This window comes from Penicillium cinerascens (genome assembly GCF_028974065.1).
Source record: "Penicillium cinerascens strain IBT 15544 chromosome Unknown contig_5_segment0_segment0, whole genome shotgun sequence".
Classification (NCBI taxonomy): Eukaryota; Fungi; Ascomycota; class Eurotiomycetes; order Eurotiales; family Aspergillaceae; genus Penicillium; species Penicillium cinerascens.
The window spans coordinates 1,300,711-1,320,789 of NW_026695294.1; positions in this window are offsets into that span (position 1 = coordinate 1,300,711).

Sequence of the window (20,079 nt, forward strand, 5' to 3'; positions counted from 1 at the left end):
TCCTTACACAAAACATGGAAAGTTTCTGCAGTGGGGAGGGAAGTACTAAATTGCATCTTCTCGTATGCAGTAGGAATTGTTTTGTCAGGTCGTTGCGAAAATCAAATTTAAAACTCAGAGAGGAGCATTGGCCACTCTTGGGCTTTCGATTAGTTTAAATTGCTCGCTGTCTGCTATTTTATAGATAGACTGTAGACTATTCTACCCTATAGTAGGGTAGACTCCTATTAATCGTCTATAAACTTATAATAACTCATCGAGTATACATTTATTGAGATCTAAACTAGCATACTATTAGGACTAGAGTTAGACTAGGTAAGGGACTAGATAGAACTATAAGTATATAGATAAGAACTTTAATCCTATAATTATAACTAAACTAATCCTTAACGTAATCGGTAAGCGAGTGACGCATGTAAGCGAGCGACGCACCCCAAAACACCATAGTAAAAGCGATAAATTACAACTCTATATTTCCGCAACAGCAGCTTCTCATAGAGACTTCCTTTAAATATATGTCCTTTATAATGAGTCTAGGGGTATTTGAAGGTCTCGGAGGGTTTTAAGTCGTGTTGAGTCGATGATCTATATTTCAAGCTCAGAAAGCTAAATTACAGTGTATTTTATGTAAACGTAGTGAAATGATAATTAAATTATCCCAGACTCCCAAATTAGGCTATCTGTGCTCTAAATTAGTGAATTACTGAAAGCTAAATAGAATAAGCTTGTGGTTGTTGAAATATTGCGTTCTTAAATATCGCATTTAATATGGTGTTTTGGGGTGCGTCGCTCGCTTACATGCGTCACTCGCTTACCGAATACGTTAAGAAAGAGAGCTTATTAATTATAAGAGAGTGCCTCTTATTCCTTTATATAATTATATAGCGTTCGCTTTTATATAGGTTTATAGGAAAACCCTTTTATATAGCTTCTAATATACCTAATTAGATATCTAAGTTACTTTATATTATTTAAGGCTAGAATAACTATCCTCCCTATCTAAAGGGTCGTTTATAACCCTTTAAGGGTTAAGATAGAATAACTAAGATATATTATTATTATAATTTTAATAGAGAGAAGTATAGTTAAGGATTGAGAACAACTCCCCCTAACCAGATTCGTTTTCTCGCGATATCTCGCCAACCAGGGCCTCGGAGGCTCTGAGAACCAGTTCAAATTACTCAGCACGTCGTTGGCATCAGTTTAATCCTGGTTTCATCTGGCTTCGACCATGCTGGCGACTACTAGACCCAATATAGGTGTTTTGCATCCCGACCGGGAGCAAAATCTTTAACCACGGAACGCACAAACCGCAGCTAAGGGCCCTGCCAATCAAAGCCCAAACCACCAATCTGCTTCCAACCAACGCCCGAATCAGCGGCAGAGCTCCGCGGCTATCTCTTCTATAGCCAGTATAGAGGAGATCGCTTATATCGCCCATAAAACACGCGAATATGCCGACGCTAACCTCGAGATCGACAATATCGTACGTGGCTTCCTCCTCTCCATCGAAGACTACACCCTTCAGGCTTCCCGCAGGGATAATCAGCAGGGGATAGCGCAGGTGATGCGAGCGTTGAAAACCATCGCAGATAGCACCGACGTCCTGAACCAGCGAGTGTAGCTTATCGAGAAATCTAACACGGAGATCTCTAAAATAACGTCCGAAATCTCCTTATCTTAGCAGTCGTCTACTGCCCTCTAGCGTAGCTTCCGCACCTAGTCCTAGCAGCGCTTAGTTATTACGTCTAGCTAACCAACGTGGCCTTAGAGGGTTCGTCCTCGGTGGGCATATCTCCTATTAAGCTACAGGAGGACCGTTAGGTGGTGGTCAAGGTCCGGGACGAGGGCTTACGGGCTAAGTTCCGCTCAGCGTTAGAGCGCGAGATCGTTTAAGCTACTAATAACGAAAGGGCCAAGGTGGCGATGCGGAAGGATAGCGCGGCTCTTATAGGTGTCCGCCTCACCGCTGCCCGTAAGCTTCCGTCCGGCGATATAGCGATTATCGCTAAAACTACGGCGGGCTTAGAGGTGCTACGGAAGTACCTAGGATAGGCGAGAGCTTTCGGAAGGGAGGCGTTTATCTAGATACTATCTTAGGGAGTGATCGTCTATAGGGTTCTAGTGAAGGACATCGACTTCTCGGACCCTATGAAGGCTATAGAGACCGCTTAGGCCCTAATCGACTAGAATCTATAATAGCGCGAAAATAAGGACGAGGGGAATAAGGTGAAGATCTCTTACCTAAGCTAGTTAATACGACTAAACCCCCACTAGACTAAGAGCCCCCTAATCGTTAAATTCTCCTCTCCGGTCACGGCTAATCGAGCTATCGCGTTAGGAACTATCCTAGGGTATCGCTGCTACTAGACCACGCGCTTCTATAGAGAGGGGAGATCTAAGTTCTATAGGAAGTGTCAAAAACTAGGATACGTTTAGGGCCACTATACCTCCTAAATATATATTTATAGCGTCTACGCTAGAGAGCACCCTTCCTAGGAGTGCCCTTCTACGCATGGCGCTGTAGTGATAATCCTCTATATAAATTGTAAGGGGTCCTATCGCCCTACTAATAAGGACTACGAGGTCTTTTAATAGGAGATTAAATAGTAATATATTCTTAGTAGGGTGCTAGGAAGTCCTTAAAGCTTTTTCTGTATCTTGTGCGCCACTTATCGTCCTAGTCCTTAGTTTAGAAGAATTTAAACTTATTTTCTAGCGCTAGTATAGTGTATACTATATAAAGATCACCACGGATAGTATCTATTATAGAGTAATAGTAGTTTAGCTTTGCCTAACTAGTATATAGCGCTTAAAGTATAGTTTTCTTCTATTACGCCTTCTTTCTTGCTAGCTAAGAGATCGACTACTTAAGATGCTTAAAGAGGGGGGGTATATATCCTAAAGATATAATAGGAAGTTATATCCTTAGTCTTTAAGAGCTTAGTGGTAAACTCGTAGAAAGGTTACGTAATCTAAAGAAGATAGTTAACCTAGCGCCACTCTTTATTATTTAGTTAAAGATCACTTCGATCCTATTTATTATAGAAGGGTATAAAGATTAACTAAAGTCTTTTTATACGTCGAAGCATTAGGTATATAGAGTTCTAGTGGGTTTTTATATCCTAGATTAGAATAAGTTTTATAGTATCTAGCTAGAGTGTGAAGAAGGTCTCCTAGCGCTAAGGGCTTACATTAATAAATATAGCAAGGTTACGAACCTATTTTAGATATTAGTACTATATTATAGTGAAGGGAAAGTTAGGTGAAAGCATCTTACCTTACTTAGAGTAGTAGTAATATCTCCTTTCTTTATATTTACCTAGGTAGACTAAGATCGCTACTCTATCCACTAAGTATTAGTGGTGTTATTAATCGGAATCGCTTTTATATATCTAAGTATATTATTTAAACTTAATTAAATAATATAAGCAAGATATAGAACCCTAATTAGCGTAGTATCCTCTAGGAGTGACTTCTATAATTTAGCTATTAAAGTATTATTATTTGAAGTATTATTAATAGTCACTATAAGTACTCAGTTCTAGATTTAATATTTCTATAGAATACCTAAGAGAACTACGCTTAGGTTAGCACTAGAGTGCTTTCTATAAATTAGTTTAAACCTAAGAAGGACCTTATAACCCTACTAATCCTTAGTAATAAAGTAGCCACTTATAGCTATAAATACCTAAGAGAATAGGGAGGTCTAGTAGTTAAGTGTAATTAAAAGCTTTATATTATTAGGAAGCTTTTAGAGGATATCTTGCTATCTTAGCTAAATAGAGCTTTATAGCTAACGACGAATAGTCTTTATAAAGGGAATATCTAGTATTAATAGAGCGGATTAGGCAAGTTAAATAAGGCTAAAGAACTTAGGATATTTAATAAGCTAAAATAAAAGATAAGTAATAGTAAGAAAGATAAGAAGCTTTTCTTCCTAAGGCTCTTAGATAAAGCTTTTCTTATTCGCTATTATTAAACCCTAGGGGAGAGTAAGATAAAATCAAAATTAGGAGATAATCACTTACCTTTAATTATATAAACTTTATTAAGCTAGATTTCTATACGCTATTATTAGAAGATCTTAGATAGCTAGCGCTTTTAATATATCTTAGTATTATAGAGGTTCTATACTAAGTTATTCCCCCTAGCTTAAAAGAATAGGGATACTTAAGAATCTAACTATAGTATTTATATATAACCTTTAGTGCACTATTAGAGGTATTAGCTATTTAATGAAATTGCTTCTAGATATCTAAGAGGTAGACTAAGTCCTATCGTATCTTACTTAACTTCCTATAGCTAGTCTCGAGCCACTAGTTCACCTATTTAGAATACATTTCTATATTATAGAGAGTAAAGCCTTTCTTTCGACTAGGACTAATAAGATTAAGAGAGGGAGGTATCGTAGGAGGAAGAGGAGGTAGTCAAAGAAACTTAATATTAAAGAAATTAAATATCTACTAACTACTTAAAGGATTAGGTGTAAATAACTACGCGTTCTTAGGAGTAAGATAAGTAATATTATTAATATCACTTTTATAGATAGATAAAGAGAAAACCTTAGAATTCTAACTCTAAGATATAGCTATAAGGCAAAAAAACGATAAGGGGAAAGTGAGGATAATATAAGTAGAATATACTTAAAATCTTTAGGACGCTAGTCGTCTATAGACCTATAAAATAATAATTAATTAAGGATATTAATATATCGGAAACTAGGCTCGCTAAGCCTAGTTAATACTATATAATTAGTTAATGCTTACTTATTTTAAAGGGTTAAGCCTAGAAAGCCAGTAAAAGCCTATAGAAAGCCTATAGAAGCCTATAAAAGCCTATAAAAGCCTATCTAGAGCCTAATTAATCTTAATATCGAACTATATAGAACCCAAACTATAAAGGATCGAAGTAGAAACTATAGTATACCTTATACGATTCGACACTATATCGAATTACACTCTATTTTCTAACAGTCGTTAGAATACTAGTGCCAAAGCTTCTAGAACTTATTAAGCGTACGTTGGAAAGTAAAGTAATAAAGATTTCTTAAGATTATCTATAAAGATATATTTAAACCACGTTATATTAAATATATATTCCTACAACCACCCCCCACCTTTCCTTAAATATCCTACTAACAGCGTAAGGCTATGATTCTTTTACTCTTATATCTAGTAATTAAACTATTACTAAATCTATTATATTAGAATACTAGTAAATTTCTCTTAATTTTAGGGTGTTAATATATTAAATATTGAAGAAGTTATAGTAGTGACTAAAACAGGCGTAAGAAACAGTATTTTATTTAGGTGAATCAGTAGCTTTATGACCGCCAAGACCTTGATTTTATGAAAAGTTAGGCTTTCGAGGGGGCCCATTAGGGGCCCACAGTGGGCTATGGGTTAGGCTCGGGCCCGGAGGGTTGAGCCCAAAGCCCACGTGGGTTGGGCCGTGGGCCCGGACTCTGGGCCCAATCGTGGGCTTTGGCGAAGTCTAGTCTTAACTAGCTACTCCTCCGCTAGCTCGCTAAGGCCTAGGACGCCCTCTAGGCTCAAAAAATAAGTTAAAGACGTCCGCGCCAACCTTAGAAGCATATATATTAACCGCCCTAGTAACGACTATCCACTAGCGCTCTCCTAAGTAAGAGGAGCGCTCTCCCTTAATACGCCCTCCTACGTTCGTCTATAGCGAGATATATAAGCGCCTAAGGTTAGTGGAACGCTAAGATTAGGAACTAGACGAAGCGATATAGGATACCGCAAGGGATATCGCACGAGATACTAATAAGCTTCTCCTTAAACTTAAGACCACCTAATAGCGGGAACTTACCGGTCCGCTCTCCTAGTTCGAGCATAAGCCACTAATAGATAAGTAAGCCTTTAAAGACTAAGCCCGAGAAACGTTCGGCGCCTTTATCTAACGCTCGCTTAGTCTCTCGCTATCTCTCTCGCTAACGCCACTAAAATCAATCTCCCCGCTAGCTCTAGAGACTAGGATCGAACCGAACTAATCCTAGAGACGACTACTAAGCCCTAAGCTCCCTAAAACCTAATCCTCTAACGACTAATATCAGTAAGCCAACGAGTTCGACGACAACGAACCTAAGTACTATAACGTATCCTCTAATCCTAACTATAATAAATAAATAACTCGAAGTCATTTAATATAACGCGTATAAATAATAGGAGGTAATAGCTACCTTCCTACGCGAGAGCAAAGTAAGGAATATAGGAGTCGTAGTAGTCTAGGAACTATGGCGGAACGAGCCCTTAGATACGATAAATCACCTAGCTATAGCCTCCCACTAACTTCTTTACCTAAGGGTGTCCGTGGAGGGATAGCGAAAACAAACTAGGGTCTATATATTTGTCTCGAAGAGTGTAGATCCTTTAACTTAGGCGTATATAGTGGTTAGCGAGGACTACTAGATCCTTAAGATACGGAAGGCTACTAAAGAGAGGCTATCTTCCTCTCCTAAATAGACTAACTTCTTTATCCACAATATCTATAATAGCCTAGAAGTAGATAATAAGAGCATTAATATTAACCGTCTCTAGTGGGAGATCACTAAGCGACCGCTCGATAAGTATCTAGTTATAGGGGACTTTAACCTCTATTATCCACTCTAGGGCGGCCCTAAACCTAGCCTCCGCGCTAAGCAAGAAGCCTACGAGCTTATTAATACTACGGAATAACTTTCCCTAGCCTATATTAGCGAAACTAGCGTCTCAATATAGTAGGAGGGCCTTCTATCCTCTATTATTAACCTCACCTTCCTCTCTCTCTCTCTCCACGACCACTTAATCTACTATAGGGTAGCCTTCGATATCAATTCCTAATTAGACTATATATCTATTCGCACGGTCCTTAATATTAGGACCCCTTAGGTAGAAAAGCTACGCCGTCGAAACTAAGAAGCCACCGACGAAAAAGTGCTTATCGAGTATATAGAGAACCACCTACCGCCGCCGCCTAACCTTGGCATTAGTAGGCCAAAAAGCACTAAGATCGCTATCGAAATCGCCTATTAGATACTAATTCGAGTCGTAGAAGCCGCCGTTAAGGCTTCCACGCTATAGGCCGACCTATATAGCTTCTTAAATCCTAGTTTTAACGCCGACTACCGCGCTACTATTAAGGAGACCCGCCGCCTACGCTATATCTTCTTAAGGACGTATAATATACTTAACTAGAATAACTACACTATCTCCTAGAACTAGAAGTCGCGCTTAATCAAGGCTAGGCTCTCCCTAGCGTATCGCTAGCGCGTATAGGAGGTTATCGAATAGGGCCCGCGAGGCCTCTAGTAACTCTCGAAGTAGGCCTAGAACTAGAAAGGGGTATATAAGCGAGGCCTAACACTATCGCTAAAGGTAGGTAAAGGCGAATAGCTAGCTAAAACAGTAGATAAGAAAGCGTAGGCCTTTCGCTAGGCCTTCTTCCTAATACCGCCGCTAGCGGACCTTAGCGATATAAGCGATTATATATACCTATAGCTAATAGACCTTCCGCCCCTAAAATCCTATAAGGTCCTCGAGGCCTTCCTCTAGGCGCCCGCCCACCGCGCGCCTAGCGATAATAGCTTCCTAAATAGCCTCTAGTATAAGCTTATTCGGTCTCCCTTAGGCTATATCCTCTAATATATTACTATACTATTCAACGCCTATATCTAAGTAGGCTTTAATCCCTCCTACTTCTAGCGCTCTATTAATATCATCCTCTATAAGACTAATAACCGAGACTATTAGATTACTAAGTCCTACTACCTAGTAGCACTACTTAACACTAGGCATTGACATAGCCCGCCCGCGGGTAGGAAGTCCTACCCGTAGCCCGCCCGTGGGTATACCCGCGCGGGTATTGTCTTTGCCTACCCGCCCGTGAGTCATACCCGTCATACCCACGGGTACCCGTGGACACCTAATTCTGCCTGATTTAGCCTGAATTATTATGCAGATTCTGCTGATTAATCTCTGTTATTTACGTCTGTTTTGGTCGGAATAAGTAATATCACCACTTTTCAGCCTACCTACTAGGTAATTTTAAGAAATAAATTTGTTTTATATATTTAAGGGTCGGTTCATTGGTTTTATTAATACTCTAGGCCTATAGAAGTAAAGGTAACAAAGTGGTGGTATAAATTATAGTTAGTGCTTAAAGATATATATTTGTTGTATGCGACCACACCACTATATTATTTCCTTTAATTTAGTAATTTTATTATAGTATAATACGAGGTTATTAGGGCTTATTTTATTATTTAATTAAATTATTATAGCTTCTTTTATCTATACTTATCTTATAAACACTTAATTATTAGTGTAGGGTGTGTGGTTAAGATAAAAAGGGTAGAGTTGAGAGAAAAAGTTAAAAATTTTTGGGGGGCATAGCTCTCAGCGAATTCTACGGGCCTATAGGTATACCTATAGGTATACCCGTGGGCATATAGAGATTTAGGCCAATAGGATAGACTAACCTAACCCACTTAGTAGTGATTGGCTCCTAAAGAACTAATTATATTAGCGTACGTACTAAAATCCCTTAGTATGCCTTGCCTTCTAAGCTCTTTCTCTTATTTTGGTCTCGGTTTCTCTTCACTTTCGGCTAGTATGGCACACCTTTCGGACCCTATAAGCTAATCTATCTATAGCGATAGTATTGAACCTCTTTTATCTGATTCCTTCTCTTTTGAACTAGAACTATCCGAACCAACTAGAAGCCAGCTTAATAAGCCTAACACCACCTAACCACTACTACCACCCTCTATTCAACGTATTAGAGACTAGAAGCAATAGTGGGCACTTTGGACGGAAATAACGAAGGCTAAGTTTATTAAATAGTGGCTTATAACCCAGTATAGGACGAAACCCAAGGCAAAACGTATCCGTTAGGATAAAAAGGGCTTTTAGTCTTATGTCTAGGCGTAGTTTAATCAGATTATATATATCAATACTAGGAAGCCTAAGGTTATTTGCAAGAAGTGTGGTGTTATACTAGAACATCCAATCTCTAATAGGATGGCCTATGTCGGAGGAAAACCAAGCAAACAAATATCAAGCATTTAATAGAGAAAGCGGTATGTTTACTAGAGAGAGAAAAGTGAGAGAGAAGTAAGAGAGAAGTAAGAGAGAAGTGAGAGAGAAGTGAGAGAAAAGTGAGAGATAACTAACCTATTATTCTCTCACTAGGCAATCAATTCCTACCTATCCTAACCTTGGTCTAATAAGCTCTAGTAGGAGTAGCTTTTGACCACAATCACTAGCCTACGCCTACCTTTCTAGATTATCGAGAACGAGCACTTCCGGAAGCTTCTACGCCTAACCTAATCCGCCCCTTCGGTCCCAACCTTTCCCACCAATCGCATAATATAGCGCCGACTACAAAATATAGTCGAAGACCGATAGAAAGATATCCTTCGGACGCTTCTACCTTGTTCAAAGCTCTCTATTGGTCTAGATTGCTAGATATCCCCCTTTCAGTAGGTATTTATGGCTATAACTAGCTATTTCCTAGACTAGAATTAGGATTATCGCGAGGTACTACTAGGATTTGAACCTCTAGAAGGTATATATACTAGACTAAACCTTAGTTTAGTCCTATCTAAGACCCTTCAAAAGCATTAGATTCTAGACTGGGTTATAGCTATTACTATAGATAATACGTTAAATAACTAGACGATGATTGTAAGTATCTAAACTAGTTATCCTAGTCTACCTTTTATCCGCATTCCTTACCTTGCGTATATGATTTAGCTTAGTCTAAAATAGCTTCTTGGTTAGATAAAGGTAAACCCCTAGAATGATATAGTAGAAATGGTTTGGACGGAAGAGCTTAATTAGACTACGCGGGCTCGGTAGAGGTCTAGAAAGCTAGATATTATAAATACCCTTCGTAAGGCTCGCAGTCTTGCTATCTATATTAATGTAAGCCCACAAAGACGAGATAACTTCCTAAAGTCTTAGACTAAGTAGCCTATATTAGTCCTAATCCAAGACGTCCGTACGCGTTGGAATTCGACCTATCTAATGCTTCAACGGGCTAAATGGCTTTAATCTAATCTTGATTAATACTATAGGGCCTTCTAGGTTAATTATTTAATAATTAATCTAGAGGAATAGCGTTAGATTGATTACCTTCTTTATCTTACTAAGCCTTTCTTCGATTTTACCTTAATTATAGCTAAAACCAAAGATATTACTATCTATAGTGTCTTTGGTGTTTACAATTTGCTTTTTGAGCACCTTGAAGCTTCAATCTAGCAGTTAAGGCGGAAAAAGGTTCGTCTCCTCTATTCTCTCCCTTTTCCGATAATCTTGACTCTTGCTTTTAGCACTTTAATATATATAATAAGGGTTAAAGAGCTAAAAATCAGAGTCAAGATTAGCGGAAAGGGGATTTATTTAAGTCTCACTTACTTACTTTTCTTTTACTTCTAGGCTAGGTGGAAACGACAGATACTTAAAGCTCTTGAATTAGCTAAAAATAAGCTTCGAGAGTACTATACGAAAACAGATAATCTAGAACTTAGTGATATCTATGCGCATAGTATAATCCTCGCCCCTAAGCATAAATTATAGTTCTTTTCTGGCCTAGATTAGTAGGATAAAGACTATTCTTCTTTATATTTAAAAAGCTTTCACGACCGCATAAAAGCATATTAAATAGAGACCGATTTAATCTTAAAACCCTAGGCTTCTGTCTAAACTAAGTTTGATTAAATACTTAGGCGAAAACCTCCGTCCACCTAGGACTAGGATAAATTAACCTAATTTCTCTAAGGGGGTAAGCTTACCTCTCGTTTCACCTCTCGTTTTACCTTTTATTTTACCTCTCGTCTAATTTTTTTGGTTTCACTTAGGTTTAGTCCTAATTAGCCCTCGTCTATTCTAGAAAGATCATACGTATAAGTTTCCTACCCTTACACGTATAGTATGGGATATCTTCTCTATCCCTGCTACTAGTGCTAGTGTAGAAAGGCTATTTAATTTAGCCCGTGATATCTATTATTATTGGAGGGGTCGTCTGAATACTTTAACTATCCAAGATCTAATAATGTTTACCTATATAACTAGGTTTAAGATAGAAGATGAGTAGCTAGCTTATATCCAATCTCTATCTATCCACGAGGACGGCGAAATAGAGGAACCTTCTAAGCAAATAGAAGGTTTTGAGCTAATTAGTGATACTGAGGATGAGGTGGATAAGGTGGATGAGCTAGATAAGCTAGATGTTTCTAGGCTATCTTCTATCCGGGCTAGTAAGAGACGAAAGAGTGTTTTGTCTAATGAGAGTGATGATGATTTAGTCTCTTTGCCTATAATACTAGAAAGCCAGATTCGGGCCTCTAGGCGGGTGAAAAGACGTCCTTGGGGGCTTAAGGGCTTTGAAATTCTATAGATTAATATAGGTGTTATTCTTTTATTTAACCCTCACTTCTCTCTCTCATTTAGTTACCTTTTGGTCTGTAATTTTACAATTTGAATACTAAAAGTTACTACATAAGATGCATTACTTATGCCTCTCTGTATCACGGGTTTCTTGGCGGCCCGTGGGTATACCCATGGGCGGGCCTGCCTACCCCTACCCGCCCACGGGTCTGAGGGTCCTACCCGTCGCCCGCCCACGGGCGGGTTTGGGCCTACCCGTACGGGTATACCCACGGGCATGTCAATGTCTACCTAGAGGCCCTATAATATAGTGCCTAAGGTGCCTCTAATTTAGATATATCTAGCGTAGCTACTATACCCTACACTATTATAAGTATTATATAAAATATTATAACTTACGCGATTACTAGACCTAGGGGAAGCTAGATTACCTAACCTAACGATACGCTAACTACTAGAGACGAGACTACTTTGCTATTGACTAATCCTACCCCTAATAGGTAGACACTAAGATAGAATTCTAGAAACGACGCAATAATAAGCTACACTGCTTCCTACTTCTGTAGAGCCTCCCACTATAGGATAAGAAAGAAGAAAAGGGCGAACGATATAGACTAGGGAAGGGCCCTAAAGGTCTAGGGAAAAAGCAAAGACGAAAAGCTACGCCTTAGACTAAGGAGGTAGATATAGAGCCTAGAGAATAGATCTAGGAACTCGAAGCTATATTAATTAATGGACTAGAGCCTAGAACCTAGGTCTAGGGATTAGAAGATATATCTATAGAAGGGATAGAGTCTAAAATATAGGTATAGGAATTAGATAGGGAGTACAAGCCTATATTACTAAGGGAAGCTACGAAACTAAGTATATAGCCTAGACTAGAGGATCTACTACTATAAGCTTCACTACTAGGGGCGATACTAATAGGATTAGGGCTAAATCCTATAGATACTAAGCTTGTGGATTTCTTAGCGATAGAGTTATAATCCCTAGCTAATAGAGATATATTATAAATAATAACCCCTAAAGCTAGTAGTATAGCTAAAGCCTTAGGGGTATTAATTAACTAAGAAGGCTCTATATTGATAACCTTAAAGAAACTAAAGAAATAATAGAGGGTAAAGATATAGGCCTAACGCTATCGACTAACTATCTCCTTACTACTCGCGTTATCTATATAAAGCGCGGACGAAGAGGAGCCTATTATTAGAGGAATATCGGAGTTTGTATCATTAATAGTATCGTTATCTATAGTATTATTAGTATTATTATTAGTATTATTATTAGTATTATTATTAGTATTATTATTAGTATTATTATTAGTATTATTATTAGTATTATCACTAGCCCTAGTGGCTACACCTACCCCTATATCCTCGTCCTCTAGTAGAGCGTCCGAGTCCTTATCAATATCCTCATTAGCCCCTAAGCCCCTATATAGAGAGCGAGAGAGCCTAGATCCTATCTCCTCGTAAGCGTCGTACCTATCGTTATTATCTTCTAATATATCCTTCCTATCTACTTAGATAGCGACCCTATACCCTCTAACTCCTACCTAACCCTAGAAGAAGAAACGAGGGCGGAAACTAGGCACTAAGAACTCGCTAAACTACGCGCGAAGTATCTAAGCGAGGAGTAAGGGGAGTATATTATTAAAGGGCTCTTCTATAGATATAAAACGGTCACTTACTACCTATATATCTATAGATAGCGCACCACTAACTATATCTATATTTACTAACCTATCTACGACTACCTCGAACGACTTATTAATTAACTTTATATTAGGTAAGTAGGGCGTCTAAAGTATCCCCTTCCTATAGTCCCTAGGTATAAGGGAACACTAGGAGCGAATAGAAAAGGAAAATATAGAGCGTAAGAAATAGAAGGAAGCAAGGTAAAGGGTACGTAAAAAGCCCTCGCCCCTATTACGATCCCCCCTAAAGAGATACGACCCTAAAGTAGTATATATCTCCCTCTATAGCTAGGAGAAGGTATATACTATATAGGACGCCCTACGTGAATACTAACGAAAGCGGCTAAATATAGATTTTACCTCTATAGACCTCTATCGAAGAGTAATAGGGTAGCCACCACTTACACCTAATCTATTAGTAGTTAATAGCTAGGATAGAACCCTATACTCCCTAGAGCTATTCGCTAAAGAGATAGAAGTAGTAGAAGACGACGTCCTAAAATAATAAGGTAAATAGGGCCTAATTTATATCAACGATATACTTACCCTAAGACCCTCGTCGAGGAAGAGGAAGCAACCGCCCTTAGCCTAAGGCCCTAAACTCCACTAAGACCTAGAGGATAGCTATAATTATAATAGGGATAAGTGGAGGAAAAGGCAAAAGGGTAAGGAATCAAGCCCACTAGAGGAATATTTAGACTCTAAAGGCGACCCCATCCTCGCCTAAGTCCTTCTAAGCCCCTAAGCCTAAGCCCCCGCCCCTACCCCTAGGGGGCAAATATATCTATATCCTATAATATAATGTCTAGAAATCCCTCGACTACGTTATAGCGGTGACCCTATAGGATCTAGTAATTACGAAGTATAATATAGTCGCTATCTAAGAACTATAGATATACCTATACCTAGATATAGATACTACCTACTTCCTATACGAAATAAAGGCCTAATACGACCTTATATAGCTAGGTAAAGCTATTAGTAAATCTAGGGTATGCCTCTACGTTAAAAAGTAGATATAGTGGACGCTAGTATATTATATAGACCTTTCCCTCTTAATATATATATTAGGGAGTAAAGACGAGGCCCTTAATATATTTATCTATAATATATATAATCCCCTATTAGACGAATTAAACTAAGGCGTTAAATATCTCTTCTAGGCACTCTAGGTAGTAGACACTATTTAGACTATATAATAAAAGTAATATATTATTCTTAGCGACTTTAATACCTATAACCCCCTTTAGTTAGGATTTAGACCCTACCTACGACCTTATTTTAACTAAGAGAGAGCTAAGGAACTTAAGTACCTTATAGAGGAGCGCCCCCTAGCTATAGTTACGCTAGTTAGCCTTATTATAAGACTAGCACACACTAATAGCGACCTATCCTATACACCGAACCCTAGCCTCAAGGAGGATAAGCACTAGTTTAGTATTATAATCGACCTATATATAGTTTTATAGGATCTCTATAAATAGATCTAATTAGTCTAGGTAGCCCACTATCTATTAGGGATATTAGACTACCTACTAATCGAAATCACTATTAATGTATACCTAGCCCTTAAGATACTATAGGCTAAGCTAAATTAGAAGGAAATAGACGTCGATACCCTTATATATACTACGCTAGGCGCTCTACTAGCGCCCCCACTACTAGTGCCCCTAAGCCTATATAGGGGGGTAGACCTAGGTTCTATCTAAGCTCGCTAGTTAATAGAGCCTAAGATCGATATAATAGTGGAGGCGATTATCTAGGCTATCTAATAAGGTATATAAAAATCGACTAACCTAATCAACGTTATAGCCTACTCGACACCTAGCTATAACTCTAAATACTATAGGATCTAAAAGGAGGCTCGATAGCTACACTAAGAGCTTACGTAGCTCTAGTAGAAGTACCTCCGCCGCTAAGGACGCCTATAGACTATCTAAGATATAGAACTTAAAGCTACCTAAGCTAAAATCGCAGAGCTCGCGAAGTAGGCCCGCGCGGCTAAACGCACTAGCTATAAAACTATCGCTAGGATACGAATATAGGCACACCGAGATAAGGTCGAAGAGGCTATAGGGGACCTAGATAAGATATAGGGCCTTATTCGCTAGACTAAGAACCGCTCTACGTATTAGGTATATACGCCCTTAATTAAGATAGCGGACGGTACTATCTACTTCCTCCCTAAAGATAAAGTAAAGGCGCTATTAGATAGCTTCTTTCCTACTCCGCTAATAGCTAATACGCGAGATATCGCCGACTTCTAATATCCCTACCCCCTTACGCACGAATTAATCGTCCAAAAGGAAGTGGAAGTAGCGATTTAGTGGCTACGACTAGATAAGGCGCTAGGGCTAGATAGCATCCCTAACTACGTACTTTAGGTATTAATTATTAGGCTAGAGGGATTAGAAGGCGTTTAGGCCTCTAGCTAAGGCGTTTTTAGCAACGTTATAATATAGCTCTTTAACTAATATATAGATATAAGCTACTATCTTATCTACTTCTATAAGGCCTTAATAATTGCACTCTATAAGCTATATAAAGAAGACTATAGCGAGCCTAAAGTATACTAGTTAATCGCCCTACTAAATACCCTTAGCAAGGCTCTAGAAGGGGTTACCGCGATACGCCTTAGCTTCTTAGCGAAGTACTACTATCTCCTTCTATAGACGTACTTTGGAGGTAGATAGGGTAGGAGCATTAATATAGCGCTTTAAATAGTTATCGAAGCTATCTATACCACATAGAAGTAGGGCAAGGTAGTCACTATCCTTTTCTTAGATATCGCGAGGGCATTCGATAACGTTTCTTACTTCTAGCTACTCTATAACCTAAGGAAGAGACGTATCCCACTAGAACTAATTAACTAGATTAGGTTATTCCTCTCTAACTAATATATAACCCTAGCACTACTAGAGTATACCCTCCTAAGGGCGAAAGTAAATATAGGTATCCCTTAGGGGTTACCTTTATCCCTAATACGTAAGTATACTAAGAATATTAGATATATTAATAATATCTTAATAATTACTATTAGGGATATAGAAGATAAGAACTACGAAACTCTTAATAAGGAATTCCACTATACCTATAAGATATAGTCGTCTATATACGCCTTAGTGTTTACACTAAAGAAATTCTAGCTTATCCACTTCCACTATCCTATAAAGCTAGCTAGGAAGCGCTAAAGGGGGAGGAGCGAAGAGGACGACGATAATAAAGATATATATCGCCTACCCTAGAGGGCTCGATAGGCACCACGATAGACACCCTAATAGAGGGCTATAAGAGGAGAAATATAACTATAATATATCTAAGACTAGCACGACGACTTAGACTAGGCACTATCCCCCTTATTATCCCCTCCACTAGCCACTAGGCTAACTAAAGCTTCCTATACACTAATATTCCTAGAATAACTAGAGTAACCGACGCTACTATAACTTAACGCGAAACGAACGATTAAAGTAAGCTAATCTATACGCCTCCTAGGAGTGATCCTAGACGAACACCTAGTATAGGGCGCGTATCTTGTGTAGGTGGATACTAAGGTATCTAAGGCCCTATAGGCTATTAGCGCCCTTAGAAGATTAAACTAGGGTCTTAATACGACCGAGAAACGCTAAATCTATATTATATATATAGCCCTAGTATTCGCGTATATAGTAGTGATATAGTATATCCCCTAGGTTCGTGGGTAGACAAAGTAATATAATAAGTAGGTTCGTACCCTTACCACGATCTAACGACGTATAGGGAAGGTAATCTCTAGTGGTCTATATCTTATAGGCATTAATGCGTTTAATGTAGAACTAGCTATCCTCTCTACTAATCTACTATTATAGAAAGTATAGTAGATAGTGGTTATATAGCTAATAAGTTCTCCTACGTACGTATAGCTAAATAAGCGCCGCTAGTATTATAAGTATCTACTACTCTAGTCTAGCCTAGAGCATATAGAAAGCACACTAGCCTTACTTAATATCGATATCTTATAGATAGAAACGCGCCTACCCTTTACTATCGTATCTTAGTGGTCCCCTCCTCCGATCACTATTATAAAGACTAAGCTATAGATATAAATCGATCACGAGATCCACCTCATTAGCACACTAGGAGTCTATTATATCTATATAAATGGGTTAGGCCTACTAGTCCTCTAGGACTATAAGGAAATAGGGGTAGCTATAGTGTACCTTGACCTATTAATCGCGAGCGAAGTATATATAGGTATAGAGGAGGAGTATATAGTGCTAGTCGCTAAGATTATAGGCCTAGTCCTAGTACTCTAGATAGTATATAATAATAGGTAGCTAATATAGCCTCCCCCCTCTATACTAGCGATAGGCCCTATAGAAATCTAGACTAATAACTAGAGCGCCCTAAACGCGCTTTATAGCCCTAAGATAGGCCCTAGTTAATATATCCTTTAGGAAATAATTATAATCCTATAGGACTATCTATAAGGGATAGTCTCCTTTCACTAGATACTAGCTCACCTTAAAGTCCTAGGTAACAAATTAGCTGATAAATACGTAAAGTGGGCTATAGGATAGCGTCCTAATAAGTAATATATATTACCACTAAATAAGAGGTTCTCGAATCACATACTCCACTCTATTATAGAAGGAATAATTAAGAAAAACCTAAAGGAGAAGTAGGCACACTCCTAGAAAACTAATAAGTATAGCTTATACCTCTAGAGGTAGCTCCTAAAGGTAGAACTAGCGTAAATAGCTATAAAATGATATAGTGATCTTAGCGCTACTAAATTAGCTACCCTATTCTAGGCCTAGATAGATAAGATTAGGCTAAACTATTTCCTCGCCTCTATTAACTAAGCTAATGTCAGGATTTTAGGTGCATGCATTAATTCATGTAGATTTCCAGAGCTTCCAATTCAACATGGAAAGTTCCAGTTGATGTTACCGTTCTGCCATCTCTCACCGCTTTCATCTGATCTTCCAATTATCTCTCATTTATCTCTGAGAGCACTTTCCCCTCACTTCGGCCTTTACTATGCTTTTTATCTACGTCAGCCTACCAAACCGAGGTTATTAGGCCTATCCTGTCTATAGCCGCGGGTAACAGCACGTTTACCTACCTCGGGCAACAGCACGTTTACGGCAAGATTACCTCGGGCAAACAGCCTACGCTTACCTTGGGTAATTAGCTAGATGAACTGAATATTTTCTGTCTATAAATATGGCCTAGAAACCAGACTGAATAAAACAAGAGCTTTCATCTGAATTATTCTCTTACTACCTTTCTCTCCTAAAGGCAGACCAAGGAGACCCTTTATCTTTATCTTTATTCATCTTCCAGGGGTAAGCCACTACGCCGCAGTAGTAGCCGACCTCTACGGGAGGTAGTATTTCTCTCTACAAATATTTGTCCTAAGGACTGCCCTGCTGCATAGGGACCCTTAGGCATTTATTTATCTCTCTTATCTTATATACTACCAATCCTGATAGCTATTAAAGGCTAATCTTATCTATCGTCTATCTATTTTAACTAACTTTAAAGCGCTAATCTCTTAGAAGGTTATTAGTCTATACTAGATTATATAGTTTAGCCTTAAAGATAATTATAGATAGAAGCGCCTACTTAGAAACGCTAATTAACTTAATTATCGTTATCTACTTATAATTTCCTAGCTATAAAACTATAGTATTCCGCCTAGGTAATAACCTTTATAGTCGCTATAAGGCTTATCGCAAAGCTAGTTTTATTAAAATTATAGATATCCTTTAGTAGGATACTATATTACTAAACTATAGCTTATATACTATTAAATCACCCTTAAATAATCTTTAGATCCTCTTGTTTTACTCATTAGTAGTTATATCGATATAAAAAGCGAGATTTTAGCTCTAAATAACGGTAGATATAGTTATAGACCTATTTTTCGCTAACTATCTAGATTAGGGTTAAACCACACTTTATAAATAAAATATTCGCTATTTCTCGCACTATAGTAGGCCTAGGGGCTACTCTACGTATATTTATAGATAATATCCACTTCTTAAGAGATTCCTCTTTAGTTTTAGTTAATTTATAGCTATTAGCGCGTGATATAGAGCGGTTTAGGTGACTAGATAGCTATTCTTAAAGCGTAGAGCGTAGGATATTAAATCGGCGTACTACTTCACGAATTAAGCTAATTTTATACTTCTAAATAGCAGAAATAGCTAGTAGGACCGACCCTACCCTCCTACTTAATTAAATATTGCTTCGATCGATAGCGATTCAGTGGTATAGTGGTTAGTAGAAAATAGAAAGACGCGTGTGGACGCTAAAAAATGGATAGGTGGCCGGCTCGCTTACATGGCCAGCTCGCTTACTAGTTACGTTATTAATTAATCTTATTAAGCACTTACAAGGGCCTAATAAAATATAAGACTAGCTTCTATATAACTTATAATTATAGATTTTTTATTAAAAGGGCTATAAGGTCTCCTCTTTTAAAGTTTATTAGTTTATAATATTTATTATAGTATGTATTTCTTTTATAATTTAATAATATTTCGCTAGTATTCTATTAGTTTCTAATATAATTCCTCTAGTTTTTAGATTTATATAGATATTATTAAGTCCTCCCTTTCTATAGCGCTATCTATAGCATAGATTTAGAAGAATAGGGAATAACTAAGTAATACTTTAAAAAAAAATATACTAATTATTATATTATATATATTATATTATATAAATTCTATAATTTATAAAAGTATTAGCTATATAATTTAGGCTATATCTATAAAGTAGTGAAGATAATATTTAAAGATCTAGTTTATATACTCTATTTAGCTATAGTTTTATATAGGATAGGAAATATAGTTTTAACTAGAATTTATTAGTAAAACCTAATCCTTAGTCTAAAATAATACTATTTAGGGGTCTAAATTTAAGTTCTACTTAGTCATAGAATAATTTCGCTAGTTCCACTATATTAATTATCTTTAAGATAGAGAAAAATATATAGTATTTTAT